The following is a 21,115-nucleotide window of genomic DNA, read 5'->3' as shown; positions in this document are numbered from 1 at the left end:
TACTGCTGCCTACGGCGCTGAGGACACTGGTTCGAACCCGGCCCCGGGTCACTGTCCGTGGGGGGTATGCACATTCTCCCCGTGTCTGCGTGTGTCTCACCCCCACAACCCAAAGATGTGTAGGCTAGGTGAATTGGCCATGCTAAATTGCCCCTTAATTGGAAAAAAATAATAGGGCACTCTGAAATTTTAAAAAAAAATTTAAGGTTTCCAAGCTGAAGAGAAAATGTTAACACAACTCGTGAAGTCTAATTGCTGTCCAGTTATTTTCGATTGGCTAAAAATGAACACCAATTTGCATCAGGCGTCACCATGCTTTTTGTGGAAATAATGAATAACCTTTTTTTATAAATTTAGCGTACCCAATTTTTTTTTCCAATTAAGGGGCAATTTAGCATGGCCAATCCACTCAGTCACCCAATGCCAAATTGAATCTGGGACCCTGGCGCTGTGATGCAGCAGTGCGAACCACTGTTGTGAAATATCTAGCGGAGGCGATGGCATAGTGGTATTGCCAGAGGACTATAAAAATCTGGAATCAAAAGTCTAATGATGATCATTGTTGATTGTCGTTCACTAATACCCATTAGGGAAGGGAATCTGCTATCCTTACCTGGTCTGGCCTACATGCGGTTGACTCAATTCAATAAACGGTGGCCTAGCCAGCCATGCTCACAACCAATGAATTAGAAAATAAACATCCGTATGCTATAAAGGCCTTTTTTTAACCCTCCTTATTGACTATCGATAAATCTCCTGCTGTGCTTGCCTCCACTGCTGCTGCTCCTGTGGTGTAAGGAGTAGTTCGCATAACTTTTAGTTTAGCAGAAATCGTTAAGGTGTGAACCTTTGGAGGTAACTTTGAAAGCAAAGACACGACATGCTCTGTAGATCTGGTTGGTTAAGCGTTCGTGCCGTCGAGGTTCACGACGGCGCAAAACGGCCCCTATCGCCAGGCCTTGGCGCCGCGTAAAGGCGGCGATGCATACATGACGCGGCCGGCGCCGCATAACTGGCGTCACCTGCGCATGCGCGGGTTGGCCGGCGCCAACCCGTGCATGCGTGTTTGCCGTCCTCTGAGTCTGCCCCGCAAGAGTATGTCTGACGGATCTTGCGGGGCTGCGGAAGAAAGGAGTTCCTCCTTCAGAGAGGCCGGCCCGACGATCGGTGGGCACCGATCGCGGGCCAGACCCCATTGGAGGCCCCCCTCCGGTGCAGGATCCCCCCCCCACCGCAGGCCGCCCCCCCCTAGCGTTCCCGCGCTGTTCCCACCAGCAGCGACCAGGTGTGGACGGCGCCGGGGGGAACCCGCCGTTTTGGGCAGACCGCTCGGCCCATCCGGCACTGAGAATCGCGGGGTTACCGGTTAATCGCCATTTTGGCTGTCTCAGGCGATTCACTGGACCGCGCCGCGCAAAACGCGATTGTGCCGATCTGGCCGCTTCCGTGAATTGCGGGAGGGCGTAGGACCGGCGTCGCGGGAAAATCTGGCGACCCAGGCGATTCTCTGAAACGCCGCGGGAGCAGAGAATCGCGCCCAGGATCTTTCTATTTTATAATGGTTACAGCAGCCATCTTTGTTTTTAAGTTCTCAGTAGAAACTCAATTTGTGTTTCGCTCCATTTCTGGGCAGTAAATCAGCATTCTAAGCTTCGCAGTAGGACACCTTGCATCACAAGAATATATAAAATCATTTTTTTCCCCGCACACTTACCTTTACCCACTCAATCACTTTATAATATTTTAAAAGTTTATATATGAAATGTTAGTTTTACCCATAAAGTTCCAACAGAATGAAGGAAATTATGGTTATGCCAAAGATTTGCGTGAGCCAGTGCAGCACAGGAAATGTGATTGTTTTGATAAGTGATGGGTGACAGGAAATGTCCACAGTCTTTTTAATAAGTCTATGAGTTGGTGAGTTTGAATACATTTCTTATCACCCCAGCATCAAGCCATGTTGATGAGCGCATTGATCAATCAGGATCAAGAAGCTGGTGAATATGCAAATTAAAAGCTATGGAAGTGCCAGAAAGGATGTACGAAAATGAGCAGTCTTAAAAAAAGCACAAGCTATCAGCAGATTGAATGTTTGTAACAAGCAAACTTGTTCAAAATGCTACAGGATGCCATTTCTCATTCTCAGGCTTAAAGGTGGCAGTAAAAACACTCAATATCATAAAATTAGTAACACAAGACAATTTTATGGTCAAGTTTTTAAAAATTTATCTATGGGATGTGGCCAACCACATTGCAGTGAGTCACACATCGGCCAGACCAGGTGAGGATGGCAGATTTCCTTTCTAAAGGATGTTAATGAACCAGATGGGTCTTTATGACAATTGACGTTTAGATTTTTAATTCCAGATATTTTAATTGAATTCAATTTTCACAATCTGCCATAGCAAGATTCGAACCCAGGTCCCCAGAGCATGACTCTGGGTCTCTGGATTACTAGTCCAATGGGTAATACCACTACACCACTGCCTCCCCTAATTGCTGTGTATGCTCGTTGAGGGCCTTTCATAAACTGGGTTTAGACTTGATTTTTTTTTTCTCACTGTAGCTATCATTCTGTCCATCGAAGGGAGCTCTCACAATCACAATGTGCAGTTTGCCAGCATGCATGAGTGGTGGGACGATATATTTGTTGAGAGTGTAAGGAGATTTCTGAGCTTTGATTTTGTTTTCCTCTGGTAAAGTTTCGTATTTTATCATCAACTTCTTAATTTTGAATTCAGTGTGTGCGTGTGTTAGAACTAGGCCAACATCTTGTTTGTTGAAATTCAAAGATAACTATTTTTATTGATGGTTGCCTAGCATTTGAGAACAGTGATGGAATGTTTTATTTTCCCCACTGCAAGATGGCGGCGATCTGTATATGTATAGAAATCCAGTGACGTCACTCCACTGCACACAACCTACCAGTATCACTCACTGCTCTCACAGACCTTTGCACAAGTGCAATTAAGGCCCGCCTGTGCTGGGCTGCACTATGGTGATGTCAGAGCATCGTGTATGTGTGAATTTGAAAATTTGGTGGTTCCCAGGGGGCGGATGTCAATAGGGACAGGGCGCCCTTGAGGAGTATTGGGCAGTATTTACGAGGATCCCCATCCGCTCCACCTCATCCTCACCTTGCATTTCCGTCCTCCTCACCCCCTTCTCCCTCCAAGAGACAGGGTGTTAAGGGAAAGTATAAAAGATTCTTCTGCATACAAGGACTTGGGGGTGGCACGGTAGCACAGTGGTCAACACTGTCGCTTCACAGCTCCAGGGTTCCAGGTTCGTTTCCCGGTTTGGGTCACTCTCTGTGCGGAGTCTGCACGTTCTCCCCGTGTCTGTGTGGGTTTCCTCTGGGTTCTCCGGTTTCCTCCCACAGTCCAGAAACGTGCAGGTTAGGAGGATTTGCCATGTCTAAATTGCCCTTTGTGTCCAAAGGGGTTGGGTGGGAGGCGGGGCTTAAGTGGGGTGCTCTTTCCAAGGGCTGGTGGCCGAATGGCCTCCTTCTGCACTGTAAATTCTATGTCTATGACTTAAAAAGCTAAATCACCAGTCATATGTCTGCCTTCCTGCATCCACCTTAATCTGTTATTGGCAATATTTTCTGCAAACTTGCAACTCATTGAAATAAAGTAATATTTCAACATTTACTTCTCCTCGATACTTTGGAGTGTCTTTGCTCTTTAAAAGTCTGAGTGCCTCCCCAAAGTCAGTTGTGGGTGGGCAATATCGTCGAATCCCTACAGTGCAGAAGGAGGTCATTCGCCCCATCGAGCCTGCACCAACCCTTCGAAGAGCACCCTATCCCCGTAATCCCATTCAACCGTTGGACACTTGGGGACAATTTATCATGGCCAATCCACCTAACCTGCACATCTTTTGACTGTGGGAGGAAACCGGAGCACCCGGAGGAAACCCACACAGACACGGGGAGAATGTGCAAACTTCGCAAAGGCAGTCACCGAGGTAGTAATCGAACCCAGGCCCCTGGCGCTGTGAGGCAGCAGTGCTAACCACTGTGCCGCCCCAGTATATGGTCGTCATGTCAGCAGTGCCATCATCCCATGAGAGAAAGGGGCAAACTCGGGTACACAAGATACCAAATTCATGCAGAGACCATAAGACATAGGAGCAGAATTAGGCCACTCGGCCCATCGAGTCTGCTCCGCCATTCAATCATGGCTAATATTTTCTCATCCCCATTCTCCTGCCTTCTCCCCATAACCCCTGATCCTCTTATTAATCAAGAACCTATCTATCTCTGTCTTAAAGACACTCAGTGATTTGGCCTCCACAGCCTTCTGCGGCAAAGAGTTCCACAGATTCAACACTCTCTGGCTGAAGAAATTCCTCTTCATCTCTGTTTTGAAGGATCGTCCCTTTAGCCTGAGATTGTGTCCTCGGGTTCTCGTTTTTCCTGCAAGTGGAAACATCCTCTCCACGTCCACTCTATCCAGGCCTTGCAGTATCCTGTAAGTTTCAATAAGATCCCCCCTCATCCTTATAAACTCCAACGACTACAGACCCAGAGTCCTCAACCGTTCCTCATACGACAAGTTGGTGGTTTGCATTCAATAGAATGGGAGCAGGAGAATGTCAATGTTGTTGAGCTGCTTTGTGAAGATTGGGACTTTGGAAAATTTAGGCTGGTATGAAAAAAAGCAAATGCTCCTTGCAGCTCGTTAGAGACCTGAATCTTTGGATTTTTAAATGTGAAGGTTTTAATGTTGCAGCTTAAGCCCAGCGAGTCAACCAGGAACAAATTTTAATTCACCCCTGCCCAGTTGTGATTTTTAAAAATAAATAAACTTATAGTACCCAATAATTTTATTTTCAATTAAGGGGCAATTTAGTGTGGCCAATCCACCTACCCTGCACATCTTTGGGTTGAGGGGGGTGAGACCCAGGCAGACACGGGGAGAATGTGCAAACTCCACACGGACAGTGACCCAGGGCCGGGATTCGAACCCGGGTGGTCAGCGTCGTAGGCAGCAGTGCTAGCCACCGTGCTTCCCATGCCCAGCTGTGATAATTTGATCAGCGCCATCTTTGGTCCTGGCTGCTGCATATCCCGTCCCCTCAATGACTGAGTAAAAGAGTTGAACTGTGCAGGCATGGCGTTCACAGCACTTAACTTTCCTCGTGATATGAAAGTTATTTCTTGAGTTTCTTTTGAGTAAAAACAAACAGGAATCTAATTGTGAAAACTTTCCAGATTCACAAAGATTGATTACAGGCGAACCAGGAGCAGTAGACAATTCAGCCCCTCAAGTCCCCCCTGCCTTTTAATAAGATCATGCTTAATCTGAGAGTAACCTCACGATAACCCTTGCTTACCAAGAATCTATCTAGTTATGTGCAGCTGTACTTTGTTTTACTTGGATTATTATTTTTTAAAATCTCAATGCAGCTTGCCTGATGGAAAAAAAAAACATTTTCTGACCAAGATCGGGGCCGGGATTCTCGGACTCCACGCCGGGTCGGAGAATCCCCGGGGGGACGCAAGTATCGGGCCCCGACGCAGGCTTCCCGATTCTCTACCTGCCGATTCTCAGGCGCCCGTGGGATTCCCGGCGCGCAGGTCGGGGGCCATTGAAAGCGGCCCCCTCCGGCGAGTCTCCAGGCCCCGGTGGGCCGAGTGGCCGACGAGTTCAGCCAAGTCCCACCGACGTGGGTTACTCGGGTCCCACACGGTGGGACCTGGAAGGTGAGTCTGCGGAGGCCGTCCTGGAGGGGGGGGGGGAAGGATCCGACTACGGGGGGGGGCCACGGTGGCCTGGCCCGCAATCGGCGCCTGCCGATCAGTGGGCGGGCTGGTTCCGTGGGGGCCTATGTTTCTCCGTGCCGGGCCCCTGTAGGGCTCCGCCATATTGCCTGGGGGGGCTGGCGCAGAGAAGGAAACCCCAGAGCATGTGCGGAATCACGCCGGCCATCACGGAAATACGCCGGCACTTCCGTGCATGCGCGGAAATACGCCGGCCGTAGCACGCATGCGTGAACTCGCACCGGCCGTTCTGAGCCGGCTGGAGCTGCGGGGACCTCCGGCGCCGACCTAGCCTCCTAGGAAGGGGAGCATTCCCCATTATCGGGGACCGTTGACGACAGAGTGGTTGGCGCCGCTTTTCACGCTGACGTGGGGATATCGCCCCATTATTGGAGAATCCCACCCCTGGATTTCAAAAATTGTGATTATTAGTTGGTAAAAGAACATTTGATGGTGATAATTACCAAGATTGCAAAGATTTCTAGGTGTGTTCACCAGAATTCGACCAAAAAGCAGAGCTGAAAATTTCCACATGATTGGGTGGGAACCACAATGTTAGCTATGACTCAGAGGCCACCCATTCACACTACCGAGACTTCAACATCTAATCTAAACTGGCATTCAATGCAGGACTGAAGGAATGCAGCAATGTTGAAGGTGCTCTTTGGCAGATGAGATACTAACTGGAACCCTATTTTTCCCCTCTGGTACTATTTTGAAAAAAGAGGAGAGTTTTTCCCCTGTTGTCTCGGCCAATTATCATCCCTCAAATAACATCACTGAAGCAAATGATGTGGTCATTTATTTAGTTGCTTTTGTGGGATCTGCATGTGCACAAATTGGTTGTCCCTGTTTCCACAGCAGTGACTCCACTTCGATAGTACATCATTAGTTGTAAAAAGCTGAGCGGTTATGAAAGTGCTAGAAAAGTGCAAGTCCTTTCTTTCCTTAATAAAACAGAATTTAACTTGTTCAGTCACTTTAAACCAGTGGCCTCAGTACAACGCTGTATGTCACAGTGCACAGCATCCTCCTTGCTCACCACGATCAGTGCCACGGAGGATTTCCAAATTTCATTTGTTGATTCTGCCATATTTAAAGATATTTTAAAAAAAATTTAGAGTACCCAATTCATTTTTTCCAATTAAGGGGCAATTTAGCGTGGCCAATCCACCTAGCCTGCACATCTTAGGGTTGTGGGGGTGAAACCCACGCAAACATAGGGAGAATGTGCAAACTCCACACGGACAGTGACCCAGAACCGGGATCGAACCTGGGACCTCGGCGCCGTGAGGTAACAGAGCTAACCCACTGCCATATTTAAAGATGAGAAAGTATCATCATTTGATAATGATTTCTTTTGATCTGAATTTAACTTGTTCAGTCACTTTAAACCAGTGGCCTCAGTACAACGAAGGGAATAGATAGGATAGATGCGGGCAGGTTGTTTCCACTGGTCGGGGAAAGCAGAACTAGGGGGCATAGCCTCAAAATAAGGGGAAGTAGATTTAGGACGGAGTGTAGGAGGAATTTCTTCACCCAAAGGGTTGTGAATCTCTGGAATTCCTTGCCCAGTGAAGCAGTTGAGGCTCCTTCTTTAAACGTTTTTAAGAAAAAGATAGATACCTTTCTACAGAATAAAGGGATTCGGGGATATGGTTTACGGGCCGGAGAGTGGAGCTGAGTCCACAAAGATCAGCCATGATCTCATTAAATGGCGGAGCAGGCTCGAGGGGCCAGATGGCCTACTCCTGTTCCTAGTTCTTATGTTCTTATGAATTTAATGAGAAGGGAAGGCTGAGATTTGCCAGAGGATCTCAAAATCAAGAAGGGTTTCGACAGAGCAGGGGGGGAGAAACTATTCCCACTTGTGAAAGGACCGAGAACGAGATTTAAAGTAATTGGCAAAAGAAGCAAAAGTGACATGAGAAAAAAACGGGTTCACGCAGCGAGTGGTTAGGATCTGGAATGCGCTGCCTGAGACTGTGGTGGAGGCAGGTTCAATCGAAGCATTGAAAAAGGAATTAGACTGGCTGTGGGGAGAAGGCAGGAGGATGGCGCTAAATGAATTGCTGATTTGGAGTGCTGACATGATGGGCTGAATGGCGTCCTTCTGCACTGTAGCAAATCTGTGATACAATCAAGCATGCCTGGTTGACAGCAGTTAACAAGTTTACACATTGCATTTTGTGGCCTCCAGAAGGACAGGCCAATTTAGCCGGCGATTACTTGTTTTAGCAGCATAGTTAACATGTTATGATATTCATAATGCAAAAAAACTGATTAATTACACAATCTGCAACAGCATGGGAGACCTATTGCTGATGAATATTTTCAGCATTCCTGTAAATTGCCAGAACATCTGAAGACAGGAAATATGCAAAAGTCTTAGGATATCTTATTTCGACAGAAATGTTTTGAAGTGTTGGATGTTGAAGTCTTTCTTTCAATGAACTCTAACACAATACAGTTATTGTATATTTGCTATTCCCTTTCCTTCATTAGTTATGGGAGAGGGATTTTGAAATGTACCAAAATGTCAAGTGTGTGTATAGAGAGTATTTGTGATTTTGCTGCAAGCTTCCCGAAGTGACTCATAGCTGCCTGTTTTTGAAGAATTGACACACAGCGTACCTTGTGACATGAATATTTAACCTAAATTGCCACTGCTTGAATTCAATGCACTGCTGCTTGAGTGACCAGGCACAAGAAAATGTGGAATGGAAAAAGTCCAGGCAGCAAGACGAGTGCATCACAATGTGTTAATTGTTGTTTGTTGCGATTGGAGCAGTGGAACGTTCTAAGGTTTCACGGTGGCAGTCATTTCCATAAGTGGATTCCACATCTATTTCATTGTGAAGTTGACTCAAGATGCCTGAATACCTCCTGTTACAATTGTGTAATCCAGGACATGTAACAAGGCCCCTCATCAATTTGTATATCAATTGGGTATCATGTTTCATGCAGGTGCCTTCACATGTGCCATGCCAAACTTTCAGCTGGGGCATGTGTGTATATTAGTTTTTTTTTCCAATTAAGGGGCAATTTAGCGTGGCCAATCCACCTAGCGTCCACATTTTTGGGTTGTGGGGGTGAAACCCATGCAGACATGGAGAGAATGTGCAAACACCACACAGTGACCTGGGGCTGGGATTCGAACCCGGGTCCTCAGCGCCACGTGCCACCTCTGTGTGTACGTTAGTAAGACATTGGGCGGAAATTTCCGATGTTTTTTCTAATTGACGCGACCATCAATTCACTCGAAGACACGTGGAGAAGTAAACTGCGGTTTTAATCAGCTTAGAACTGTGCCTGCCTGCGACCGGTACAATACTGAAGGCGGCCCCGCAGGTCAGCTGCTCTTATACTTCCTCTAAAGGGGTGGAGCCATGGGCGGAGCCCGTACATGCCCCAACATATCCCCCTGTGGGTGAAGCCACACAATGGCCCATAGGTGGAGCCCACAGGGTTAATAACATAACATAAAATAATACAGTGCACTGGTGAATTATCAGTAATTATACATTCACCACACTAATCTCAGCGAGAAAATCTGAGAGAACCCCGTCGCCGGGAAAAATGCCGTATATTCAGCCACTTTCAGTGAAAAAACATTTTCACGAGTTTCACGCCGCCCCCGTGGCGGCCTGCCCCTGATTCGTTCACCTTGCTGCAACGTAATCCCTGCAACAAGTGGGGTGCACTATTTAATCACCTCCCTAGCACTTGTTCCCAGTCCAATTGTGGGTGGGGGGGGGGCAGAAAGACTGCACACCATGTTACACTGAGGGAGCCCGGCAAAGTGACTAACCAGACCAGCTATGGCCACGATTGCGAGCACCAGCTCCCTCCAAAAGAGGATGGGGCGGTGGTACCGCAAGAAAATGAAAGACGTTCTTTTGGGATTTGGATTGGATTGGATTTGTTTATTGTCACGTGTACCGAGGTACAATGAAAAGTATTTTTCTGCAAGCAGCTCAACAGATCATTAAGTACATTAAAAGAAAAGAAAATACATAATAGGGCAACACAAGGTACACAATGTAACCACATAACACCGGCATCGGGTGAAGTATACAGGGGAGTAGTATTAATCAGTTCAGTCCATAAGAGGGTCGTCTAGGAGTCTGGTAACAGCGGGAAAGAAGCTGATTTTGAATCTGTTAGTGCATGTTCTCAGACTTTTGTATCGCCTGCCCGATGGAAGAAGTCGGAAGAGTGACTATGCCGGGTGGGAGGGGTCTTTATGCTGCCTGCTTTCCCCAGGCAGCGAGAAGTGTAGATGGAGTCAATGGATGAGAGGCAGGTTCGTGTGATGGACTGGGCTGTGTTCAGGACTCTCTGAAGTTTCTTGCGGTCTTGGGCCGAGCAGTTGCCATACCAGGCTGTGATGCAGCCAGATAGGATGCTTAAGTGGGTTGGTGCCTACTCGATGGGCTGAATGGCCTCCTTCTGCACTGTATGCTGTATGTTCCTATCTTCGCATGACCAAGATACACCTGCCTCCAGGAGTCTCCCGCTGCACCCCTCGCACACCCCCAACACCTCCAAGGTGATCTATACCCGAGCCATCTCACAATTTGTCAACACCTAACTGGTCCCCCCTACCCCCTCCAGTCCCCATGGTGCCCCACAGTAGCTATTCTGCTCCTCATATCCCTGCTCCCAGTCAAGTAGCACGCATGCCACACCTCATCACCGTCTGGTGTTGGCGGGATGCCCGCCTACTCTATCTCTATTTGTTTCATTGCAGGACAACCTCGAGAACAATAGGCGTGAGTGGGCACAGCTGGCCGGAGTGATGCTGGGACTTGAGACCCTAATTCCATTTGAGCAATAAGCCCATGAGCTTGTTTCTCAGCTGGACTGCACCCGTGCAGAGGGCAAGATCAGGCCAAAAGCACACGTGAGAACCTTCAACACATCCAGCCACGGCGCAAGCCTCACATGAGTAACCTTTCTCCTATTAGTGTTCCCCTGTCCGCACTAAAACCCTTCCATTGCAGGTCAATCAGCAGATCAACCTGGACCATCCTCATGGCCATAGACCAGAGCAACTCCGAGGGAGACATAGTGGAGAGCAGCATTGAAGAGACATCACATTTGTCACCCGCACCCTCCAGCAGCGCAGATATTTGCACCTCGGTGGGATTAACTAATAGGCAGCCTCTGGATCACTCACTGATGAGCACCTCGCAGATGAAGATCCACAGCAGGTGGAGGTTGGGACCCGGCACTCGAATGGATACCATGATGCCTGGGTACGGTCGTCCAAGAGCTGCTGGTGCTGCATAGGCAGAGTTGTGAGCATCTGTAAGGGATGACTGCATCCCTCCTCTGCCTGCAAGGCTGACTGGGGCAGTCCCATTACCTGCTATCGGAGCAGATGGTGCCGACACTGATGCAACGAGGCCAACACTGCAAGGGTGTAGTGGAGACCTTGGTGCAGGATGTGCACTCCATGCTTGGGGATGTCTGCTCCATGGTTCAGGTCATGACTTCCATGGCTGATGCATGGTGCAGGCACTCGTGGGAATCCATCAGCGCCGGAGGAAGGCGGGGCTTCTGGACCTCACTCTTTCCCACGGAGGAGCCCACGAGTGCTGGGCACCCAAATGTAATGGGATCGGTAGAAACGCAGCCTGGGGTCTTCCACTCAGGAGACTCTGGGGTGTCCAACTCATCTGACAACCCCCCCCCAAATTCCCCATGAAGCCCAAAAGCAGGCCCGGAACCCAGCCCCCCAGGGCATGCCTGCCAAGGTCATCTCAGGCAACAGGGTGTGGACGTCAGCAGGGCATCTCAACCTCAACCCTGGATTCTGGTGATTCAGCTGGGTGTGGCAGGAGGGCGAGGAAGACCAATAAACGATGTAGTAACTCACTTGTTTTATAAAACACTTTGATCAGCCATAAAGAGTCTGCACGCCGTCGTGTCATGGTGCGATGCTTTGCAAACCACACGCAAACTCAGGGCTTCATCCCTAAGCAACAGCAGCGCTATGTCTCTGCCACCTCCCACACTGGTGACGTAGTAAAAGCTGCGCTGCTCCTGGTGTGGGACCCCCCGCCAAACCCGGTTTCCATGGAAGGGTCACGCCCACCCCCTCCACATCACCCTCTGGCCTCTCATATCAGCATTTTCGAGGTATGAGGATGCCATGGGGTGAGAACGTGTCCACTTCATCAGAAGGTGGGGGTAAACACTGTGACCCCTGACCTCAGAGAAGGCAGCAGCAGCTGAGATATGTCATTCAGCCTCTCTGGGTCCCAAGGTAAGTCCGTTCATTGGCAGGTTTCATTCAGCTCTCAGGCAGGAGTCAAACATTTTGCAGAGGCTAAGAGGAGCATCGTTCTGTCCTCACTGCAAGTCGTCACCATTCTCCTGCAACATCCAGTCATTCGCTTTAGAACCCTGCCCACGAATGTAGTCATCATCACGATGACTTCTCACAGGCAGCATGGTGGTGAGATGTTTCACCCCATGGTGCGAGTGAGCTTCACACCCTGTGCCTGATTGCCTTGGGGGCAATGTGGGCATCCCTAGCCCTGCGCCCCATTCAGGCCCTGGTCATTGCCCGAGGTCTTTCCTCTGCCTCCTTCTGAGTTGACCTTTGCCGCCCTCCTCAACATCCTCCTCATCCGAGGATATGTGGAGCTCCTGCATGTCCTCCTCATCCAGCTGCTCGCTCCGCTGCAGTGCCAGGTTGTGCAGAGCGCAGCAGACCGCAGTGATGCAGGACACCCTCTGTGGGCTGTATTGGAGGGCTTCCCCCCCTAACCGGTCCACGCAGCACAGCTGTATCTTGAGCACGCCAATCGCCTGCTTGACCATCACACGCGTTGACGCATGAGTCTCATTGTAGGAAGTCTCAGCGGGTACTTGTGACCTCTGCATTGGTGTCATCAGTCACTTCCTGAGGGCCTACATTTTTACGCCCGCTGCTGCTCTCCCTCAAAATAAGCTGGGATCTGCGAGCATCACGGGCACAAACCTGCATAATGCGCATGGCTTGATCACGCACTATCTGAACAGTGAGGGAGTGGAATCCCTTAGATTCGACCATGGGTGATGCAGAGCCACATGGGTTCAGTCTATGTCGGTGAAGCCCATGGTCCTGGCGTCCTGGTTCGCCAGGTCCCGGTCAAAGCTGATGTACAAATGGTCCTCGTAAATAGCGCGTCTGTGACTTTCCGTATGCACTTGTGTGCAGCAGACTGGGAGGTGCTGCACTGGTCACCCATACAGCCCTGAAACTTTGGCATATAAGTTCAGAACTACAGTTACATTCAGTGCCATAGGCAAAATGTGACACCCCAGTCCATCTGATAGCAGCTCTTGCCGCACTTGGCACAGATGGTCCGCTGTCCCCCAGGGCAGATACAACCTTCTCTGGCATTAGCCCTCGGACATCTGGAGGTAGGGAGTTCTTCGGCGGTATACCAGTGACCGGTAGTGCCTCCACAGAGACTCCGCAATCTGTGGCCCTGCTCCCGGACGATCAGCAGACCCAACCTCCGCCTCCTCTGCAGGATGCTTGGTCTGGCCGTGTGCAGCGGTACGTCAAAATCACTGCTGCTGCTCCACACCTATCAATAGAACTGCCAGCTCAACTGGAATCTCAAATCAATAACTGAAAGGAGGAGAAATTAAAGGTGAGCGTTGAGGAGTCCTGACAGTTTCCTGACCCAAAGCCCCCTCAGAATCTGGGATATCCACCCATGCACATCCCCCAATGCGAACACCTTTCCAATGACCTCACGCACTCATCTCTCACCCACAGTTGCCCCTCTCAATTCCACCTGACAGAAGTGCCTCGACTCTTCAGAACCACAGCAGGCCACATGCCCCCACCCCAAGGGTGAGGACTGAGGGCAGTTTACTTGCATTCAGTCGACCTGCTTCTTTTTTTTCATAATAAATTTGGAGTACCCAATTATTATTTTTTCCCAATTAAGGAGCAATTTAACGTGGCCAATCCACCTGGCCTATACATCTTTTGGGTTGTGTCGGTTGAACCCACGCAGAAAAGGGGAGAATGTACAAACTCCACACAGACAATGGCCTGGGGCCGTGATTGAATACGGATCCTGAGGGCCGTGAGGCAACAGTGCTAACCATTGTGCCACCATGCCATCCTAATTGACCTGCTTTCTAACTTCATGGGCGAACGAGATGCCACCACCCGCCATGTCCTGAATGGGTGGCTGATGAGCGCCTCTACTTTCCTGCTTTGCATTAGGGGTGCCATGCGTGATACCTCTCTGTCAGGGAGAGGTGGATATAAGCCTTGGATGTTCAATGATTAGGAGCTCAGTTCCCAAAGAGTTAACCATTGGGTGCCAATAAGTGGAACACTCTAGCATTGAAGAGCTGACTAAATTGGCACAATTTACTCATCAAGGAAGGAACAGAGAGCTGATCAGGCTCCGCTAGTGGTAGGTGCGGGATTCTTTGTTCATGTTGAAACAGCAATTTGCAGTCACCTTCAACTGTAGGTGGCACCCCTCATTCTCCCAACTCTCATGGAATGTGGACTACAACTCTCATGGACTTGAACAACAAGCCACCTTGACTTTATTCCTGGCCTGGCCTCCATAACCATTGGCTTTTCCCTTCCAGATAGCTAATGCCCTGAGGGTGCACTGAGGGTTGAGGGTTCATTCTGACTGCACTCTTGCGCCCTCCTGTGTGAGGGGTCTTCTGCCCTCATGTAGCAGCTCAACACCCCTTGTCAGAGTCCCCCACTCTGCCCATCCAGCCTGGAATTTCACAGGACCCCACCCAGGGACCTCCCCCTCATTCCATGTGCCGACCCAGTGATTGCACCCACTCCCACCATCCTCCAGCTGCTGCTCTAGAAGGGCAATTCCCCTTGTGGCGAAATGGCCACATGCCCAGCAAGCGGGGCGGCCTGAGAAATGAAACCATATACGTCGCCAGATCCTTTGAGACCTGGAGGACCAAAGCAGTGATGGCCGTTAAGGCCTGCAAGTGACCCCCTCCTCCCCGAAAATACTGAGATGCTGAGACACAATCCCACCCCCCTCCTGCCCAGCACCGGAACCGGGTTCCACTTATCTGGGTCCCCCCTTGCCCTCTGTGGTGCCCCTCTCTCATTTACCCCCTGAAGTTTGTTGGAGTTATGCCCTTCGGAGGTGCACAATGGATATTTAGTAAGGGGTGACGTCCATGTGGGAGGGCTCGCTAATGATATGTATTTAAATGAGGTTCCCGACCTTCCTGTGCGGGTACCTCATTATGCCATCAGCAAGGGCGGCACAGTAGCACGGTGGTTAGCACTGTTGCTTCACAGCGTCAGGGTTCCAGATTCGATTCCCTGCTTGGGCCACTGTCTGTGCGGAGTCTGCAAGTTCGCCCCGTGTCTGCGTGGGTTTCCTCCGGGTGCTCTGGTTTCCTTCCACAAGTCCCGAAAGATGTGCTGTTAGGTAATTTGGACATTCTGAACTCTCCCTCCGTGTACCCGAACAGGCGCCGGAGTGTGGTGACTAGCGGCTTTTCACAGTAATCTCATTGCAGTGTTAATGTAAGGCTACTTGTGACAATAAAGATTATTAAGATTAAGGAGCATGGAAATTGGGGAACGTGATCTTGTCGGCGGGAATCGCTTTTCCCAACTCTCGTGGGATATTGTGCCCCTGTCGCCATTCTCGCTGACTAAATTCTGCCCACTATTTCTCACTCAGCACGTGAAGCAATATGTTTTGTTCGGTTGTCTCTATTGAGGTGTGCACTGCTTCAGCACCATTGAGCAGTCTAGTGGAAGTTACCATAAAGTCTTTATTAACATTACTAAACTATGTGCATATTTGCAGTGGGCACAGGTATAGCGAGGATTCCATGGCATGTCTTTATATGTTACTCCGTGCTCCACACTGCCAACCGAAGCTCTAGGTCAGGTGTCTTCTTACATCGCAAGTGGGCAGTACTGAACTCAGTTTCAGGTTAACCCTTAATGCACCGGACCCTTCTGCATCACCTCTCCCCAAGTCTTCATAGACTTGGATAGAGACTGAGAATGGTTGCAGTTTGAGTCAAGTATTGTGTTGTTATCAGTCATGTGTACTTGACTTCAGTGTTACAACTGTAACTCCTCTAAACAAATTTGTGATTAACATTACAACATTAATGAAATGAAATGAAAATCGTGTATTATCACAAGTAGGCTTCAAATTAAGTTACTGTGAAAAGCCCCTAGTCGCCACATTCCGGTGCCTGTTTGGGGAGACTGTTACGGGAATTGAACCGTGCTGCTGGCCTGCCTTGGTCTGCTTTCAAAGCAGCATGGATTGTCAGAATTCCATACAATCCCTACAGTGCAGAAGGAGTCCATTCAGCCCATCGAGTCAGCACAGACCCTGCGAAAGAACATTCTATCCAGCCTCACTCCCTCATCCTCTCCTCATAACCCCGCGAATTGATCATGACCAACCCACATGAACTGCACATCTTTGGACTGTGGGAGGAAACCCACGCACACACAGGGAGAACGGGCAAGCTCCACACAGACAGCCACCTGAGGACGGAATCAACCCTTTGCCCTTGGCACTGTGAGGCAGCAGCACAAACCAATGTGCCACCATGCTTCCCATATGACCCCATTTCCCACTAACCCCCCCCCCTCCCCCCCCCTCCCCTCCCCTCCCCTCCCCCTCCCCCGTTTTGGTATTTAAAATCAGGGTTTGAGACAGTTTGGAGATCATGTACACCTGCCCTGTCTCCTTTGCTGTCCGTTTGGGAGAGTGGTAGGATCTCGAGGCTGTTGACCTTGATATCATAGATATCATAGAATTTACAGTGCAGAAGGAGGCCATTCGGCCCATTGAATCTGCACCGGCTCTCTGAAAGAGCATCCTACCAACTGCACACCTCCACCCTATCCCCATAACCCAGTAACCCCACCCAACACTCAGGGCAATTTTGGACACTAAGGGCAATTTAGTGTGGCCAACCCACCTAACCTGCACATCTTTGGACTGTGGGAGGAAACCGGAGCACCCGGAGGAAACCCACGCACACACGGGGAGAACGTGCAGTCTCCACACAGACAGTGACCCAAGCGGGAATCGAACTTGGGACCCTGGAGCTGTGAAGCAATTGTGCTAACCACCACGCTACCGTGCTGCCGACTTAATAATCGCTTATTGTCACGAGTAGGCGTCAATGAAGTTACTGTGAAAAGCCCCTAGTCGCCACATTCCGGCGCCTGTTTGGGGAGGCTGGTACGGGAATTCAACCCGTGCTGCTGGCATTGTTCTGTATTACAAGCCAGCGATTTACCCCACTGTGCTAAACCAGCCCTTGGTGGATCATTGGTTGTAGCCGGCTGCAGGCATGGCTTCATGCACTTTTTACATTGGCAAGTGTTGCACCACTCCTGGTCAGTTGGGGTTACAGCAATTGTTCGGGGCAGTAAGTGGTAGTTGCTTCATTCTGGGATGACAGGAGTGGTATCCATCCAGCTATCAGTTGCATTCAAAGAGAAAATGCTGGAACATCTCAGCAGGTCGGGCAGTATCTGTAGGGAGAGAAAAGAGCTGACATTTCAAGTCCAGATGACCCTTTGTCAAAGCTAAAAGACCGAGAAAGTGGGAAATATTTATACTGAGAAGTGAGAATGAAAGATGAGTCATAGCCACAGAAACCCAGGGAAACGGGGTGCTAATAGCACAGAAATCAATGGGAAAGAGTGTTAATGGCAGTCCCCAGAGAGAACAAAAGGTGTGAGAGGCCAAACAGCAGAGAAACTAACAGCAGAAGGTAAACTGTGAAATATGTAGATGAGGGGAAGGGGAAGCAAAGGGGAGAAAGGGTAAGGAAAGGTGGATAAAATGGGGTGTGTTAAATATATATAAAGAAAGACAAGAAAGAAAGAAATGGTAAAAGACAGTTATAATGTAATGGGATGAAAACAAATGGGTTGAGGTGGGATAGAGCTAATCATCTGAAGTTGTAGCGTGCCTAACCGGAAGATGAGATGTTGTTCCTCCAGTTTGCGTTGAGTTTCACTGGAACATTGCAGCAGGCCAAGAACAAACATGTGGGCATGGGAGCAGGGTCTTTTGTTAAAATGGCAAGCAACGGGAAGGTCAGGGTCCATGTTGGTGGTCCGGATGTGAGCATGAAGCGGCACCAACATAGTAATAAGTGTACCGGTAAAGGAGTTGTGGGAGGGAACTCGGTTGGCCTGGAACAAGGAAGGTTCCCATACCCCATAAAAAGGCAGGCGTAGCTAGGACCCATGCGGGTACCCATTGCCACACCTTTGATTTGGAGAAAATATGATGAGTTAAAGGAGAAGTTGTTGAGAGATAGAACAAGTTCAGCCAGGCGGAGGAGAGTGGTGGCAGATGGGAATTGTCCGGTCCTCTTTTTGAGAAAGAAGCGAAAACCTCTCAAGCCATCGTGGTGTGGGATGGAGGTGTAGAGGGATTGCACATCCATGGTGAATAGGAGGCGGTTAGGGCCCGCGGACTGGAAGCTGTCAATATGACGCAGGGCATCAGAGGAATCCCGGATGTAGGTGGGGAGGGAATGGACCAGAGGAGTGAGGATGGAGTCAAGGTAACAGGAAATAGGTTTGGTGGGGCAGGAGCATGCTGACACAGTGGGCCTGCTGGGACAGTCCTTTTTGTGGATTTTAGGAAGTAGATAAAAGCGGGCTGTCCGGGGATGGGAGACTATGAGGTTGGAAGCCGTAGGGGGAAAGTATCCAGAGGAAATGAGGTCACAATGGTGTTGGAGGTAATGGCTTGATGTTCAGTGGTCTGGTCATGGTCCAGGGGGAGGTAGGAGGAAGAGTTGGTATCTGAGAGTTGGCGCTCAGCATCTGCGAGGTAGAGGTCAGTGCGCCAGATGACAACAGCACCCCTTTGTCAGCAGGTTTGATGACAAAGTCGGGGTTAGACCTGACGGAGTGAAGTGCAGAAAGTTCGGAAGGAGAGAGATTGGAATGGGTGAGGGGGGCAGAAAAATTAAGACAGCCGTCGACAGTTCTCAATGAAAAGATCGAGGGCAGGTAATTGTCCCTGCGGGGGTGCCCACTTGGAGGCAGAATGTTGGAGGCATATGAAAGGATCAGTGGAACGGGAGGAGGACTCTTGCCCAAAGAAGTGGGCACAGAGACGAAGGCGACGAAAGAAGAGTTCAACATCATGTCGAGCCCGGAATTCATTTAGGTGGGGGCGTAAGTGCACAAAGCTGAATCCTTTGCTGAGAACAGCACTCTCAGCCTCAGAGAGGGGAAGGTCGGAGGGTATGGTGAATACGCGGCAAGGGCTTAGGCTGGGAGAAATGGGGTATGAGGGATTGGGATTGGTGGAGGGCCTAGAATGGGCAGTGGTGTTGACAAGTTGTTGAAGCATGCGTTCCTTAACATCTGCAAGAAACAGGAAAAGATTCTTGTTAAGGTGTCGAATGATGCGAAGGATGAAAGGAGGAGAGAGTAAGACGGTGCTGCTGGAGAGAGATGTTGAGTGTCTTCATGTGGCGGCGCTTGGCACTGAGTGCGGCTTTCAGGATGCAGCGAGAGCAGCAGTTGGAAGAATGTTGTATATCCTGGAGGTACATCAACATCGAATTCAACAACTTCAGATGATTAGCTCTACCCCACTTCGGTCCATTTGAAGTCAACGTGTGGCTGCCACCTCCTGGCGAACCCTGACAGCGATCCTCTCAAGGCAAACTTAATTTTCTCCAGCCCGAGAAAGCTCGCCATGTCCGAAAGCCATACTTCAGACTTCGGGGGCTTTGAGTCCCTCCATGCCAACAGTATCCGTCGCCGGGCTACCAGGGAAGCAAATGCCAAGACGTCGGCCTCTCTCCTAGACTCTCGGGACATCCAAAACCCCAAAAATTGCCACCTCAGGACTCATTGCTACCCTAGTTTTCAGTACCCGGGACATGACATCCGTGAATCCCTGCCAATACCCCCGTAGTTTAGGACATGCCCAGAACATGTGTACGTGGTTCGCTGGTCCTCCGGCACATCTAGCACATTTGTCCATCATCACAAAGAATTTGCTCATCCGGGCTACCGTCATGTGAGCCCGATGTATGAGCTTGAACTGGATCAAATTGAGCCTGGCGCAAGTTGCGGTCGTGTTTACTCTACTCAAAGCGTCTGCGCATATGCCGTCCTCTATCTCTCCCCCGAGCTCCTCCTCCCACTTAAGCTTCAGTTCTTCGGTTTGTGCCTCCTCTGCTCCCATTAGTTCTTTATAAATGCCGAGACTCTCCCTTCTCCCACCTCTCCACTGGAAACTACACTGTCCTGGATCTCCCTTGGTGGGAGGCATGGGAAGAATGGTACCAATCTGCGTACGAAATCCCGCACCTGCAAGTACCTGGAATCATTCCCTCTCACCAGCCCAAACTTCTCCTCCAACACCCTCATGCTTGGGAAGCTCCCATCCAGGAACAGATCGCCCATCCTCGCAATCCCTGCCCTCCGCCATAATTGGAACCCACCGTCCATATTCCCACATGCCGCCCTAATGTTAGCCATCTCTAATGGCTAACACTAAATGAAAAAAAAAATCATAAATTTACCACATCGGGGGCGGGATTCTCTGATCCTGAGGCTAAGTGTTGACGCCGTTGTAAACGCTGTCGTGTTTTACGACGGCGTCAACAGGCCCCCAGGAGCAGCAATCCTGCGCTGCACAGGGGCCAACATGGCACTGGTGTGCTTCACGCAGCTTCAGCTGCCGATACCGGCGTCAGAACGGGCGCCGCGCGTCCGCGCATGTGTGCTACGGCCGGCGCGAACACGTATGCGCGCCAAGGCTGGCATGAACTCACGCATGCACGCTACCACCAGCGCAAACATGCCCATGCACGCTACGGCTGGCGTGAACTCGCGCATGCGGCCAGTTGCCTTCTCTGCGCCGGACCCGACGCAACATGGCGGAGAGCTACAGGGGCACGGCACGGAGGAACATAGGCCCCCACCATGAGAAGCCCGTCCACCGATCGGTAGGCCCCGATTGCGGGCCAGGCCACGGTGGAGGAACCCCGCAACATGAACGCCGAGGTCCCGCCGGGTAGGACCACACGTGAACGGCGCCGGCGGGACTCGGCCTAACTCGGCCCGTCGCGCGCGGAGAATTGCCGGGGGGACCGCGTAGAGCAGCCGCCGACCGCGCCGGCGCCAATGGCGCTGATTCTCTGGTGACCGGAGAATTGGCGGACTGGTGTCGTGGTGGTGTCGCGTGAATCGCGCCCCCCCCGGCCGATTCTCCGACCTGGCCCAGAGTCGGAGAATCCTGTCCAGGGTGTTTGAACGCCGCACAAACAGATGGGATTGAAGCATACGTTGGGGGTATG

General features: G+C 50.3%; 1 protein-coding gene across 1 annotated transcript in view; it reads left to right on the top strand.

Annotated features, from left to right (window-relative positions):
- Positions 1–21,115, top strand: part of lrrc1 (leucine rich repeat containing 1) — a 322,043-nt gene that overhangs the window by 249,524 nt on the left and 51,404 nt on the right. The gene's annotated exons all lie outside the window — the stretch shown is intronic.

This window comes from Scyliorhinus torazame, chromosome 4 (assembly GCF_047496885.1).
Source record: "Scyliorhinus torazame isolate Kashiwa2021f chromosome 4, sScyTor2.1, whole genome shotgun sequence".
Taxonomy (NCBI): Eukaryota; Metazoa; Chordata; class Chondrichthyes; order Carcharhiniformes; family Scyliorhinidae; genus Scyliorhinus; species Scyliorhinus torazame.
Note: the sequence above shows the minus strand (reverse complement) of the source record. Positions and strands in the feature narration are given on the sequence as shown.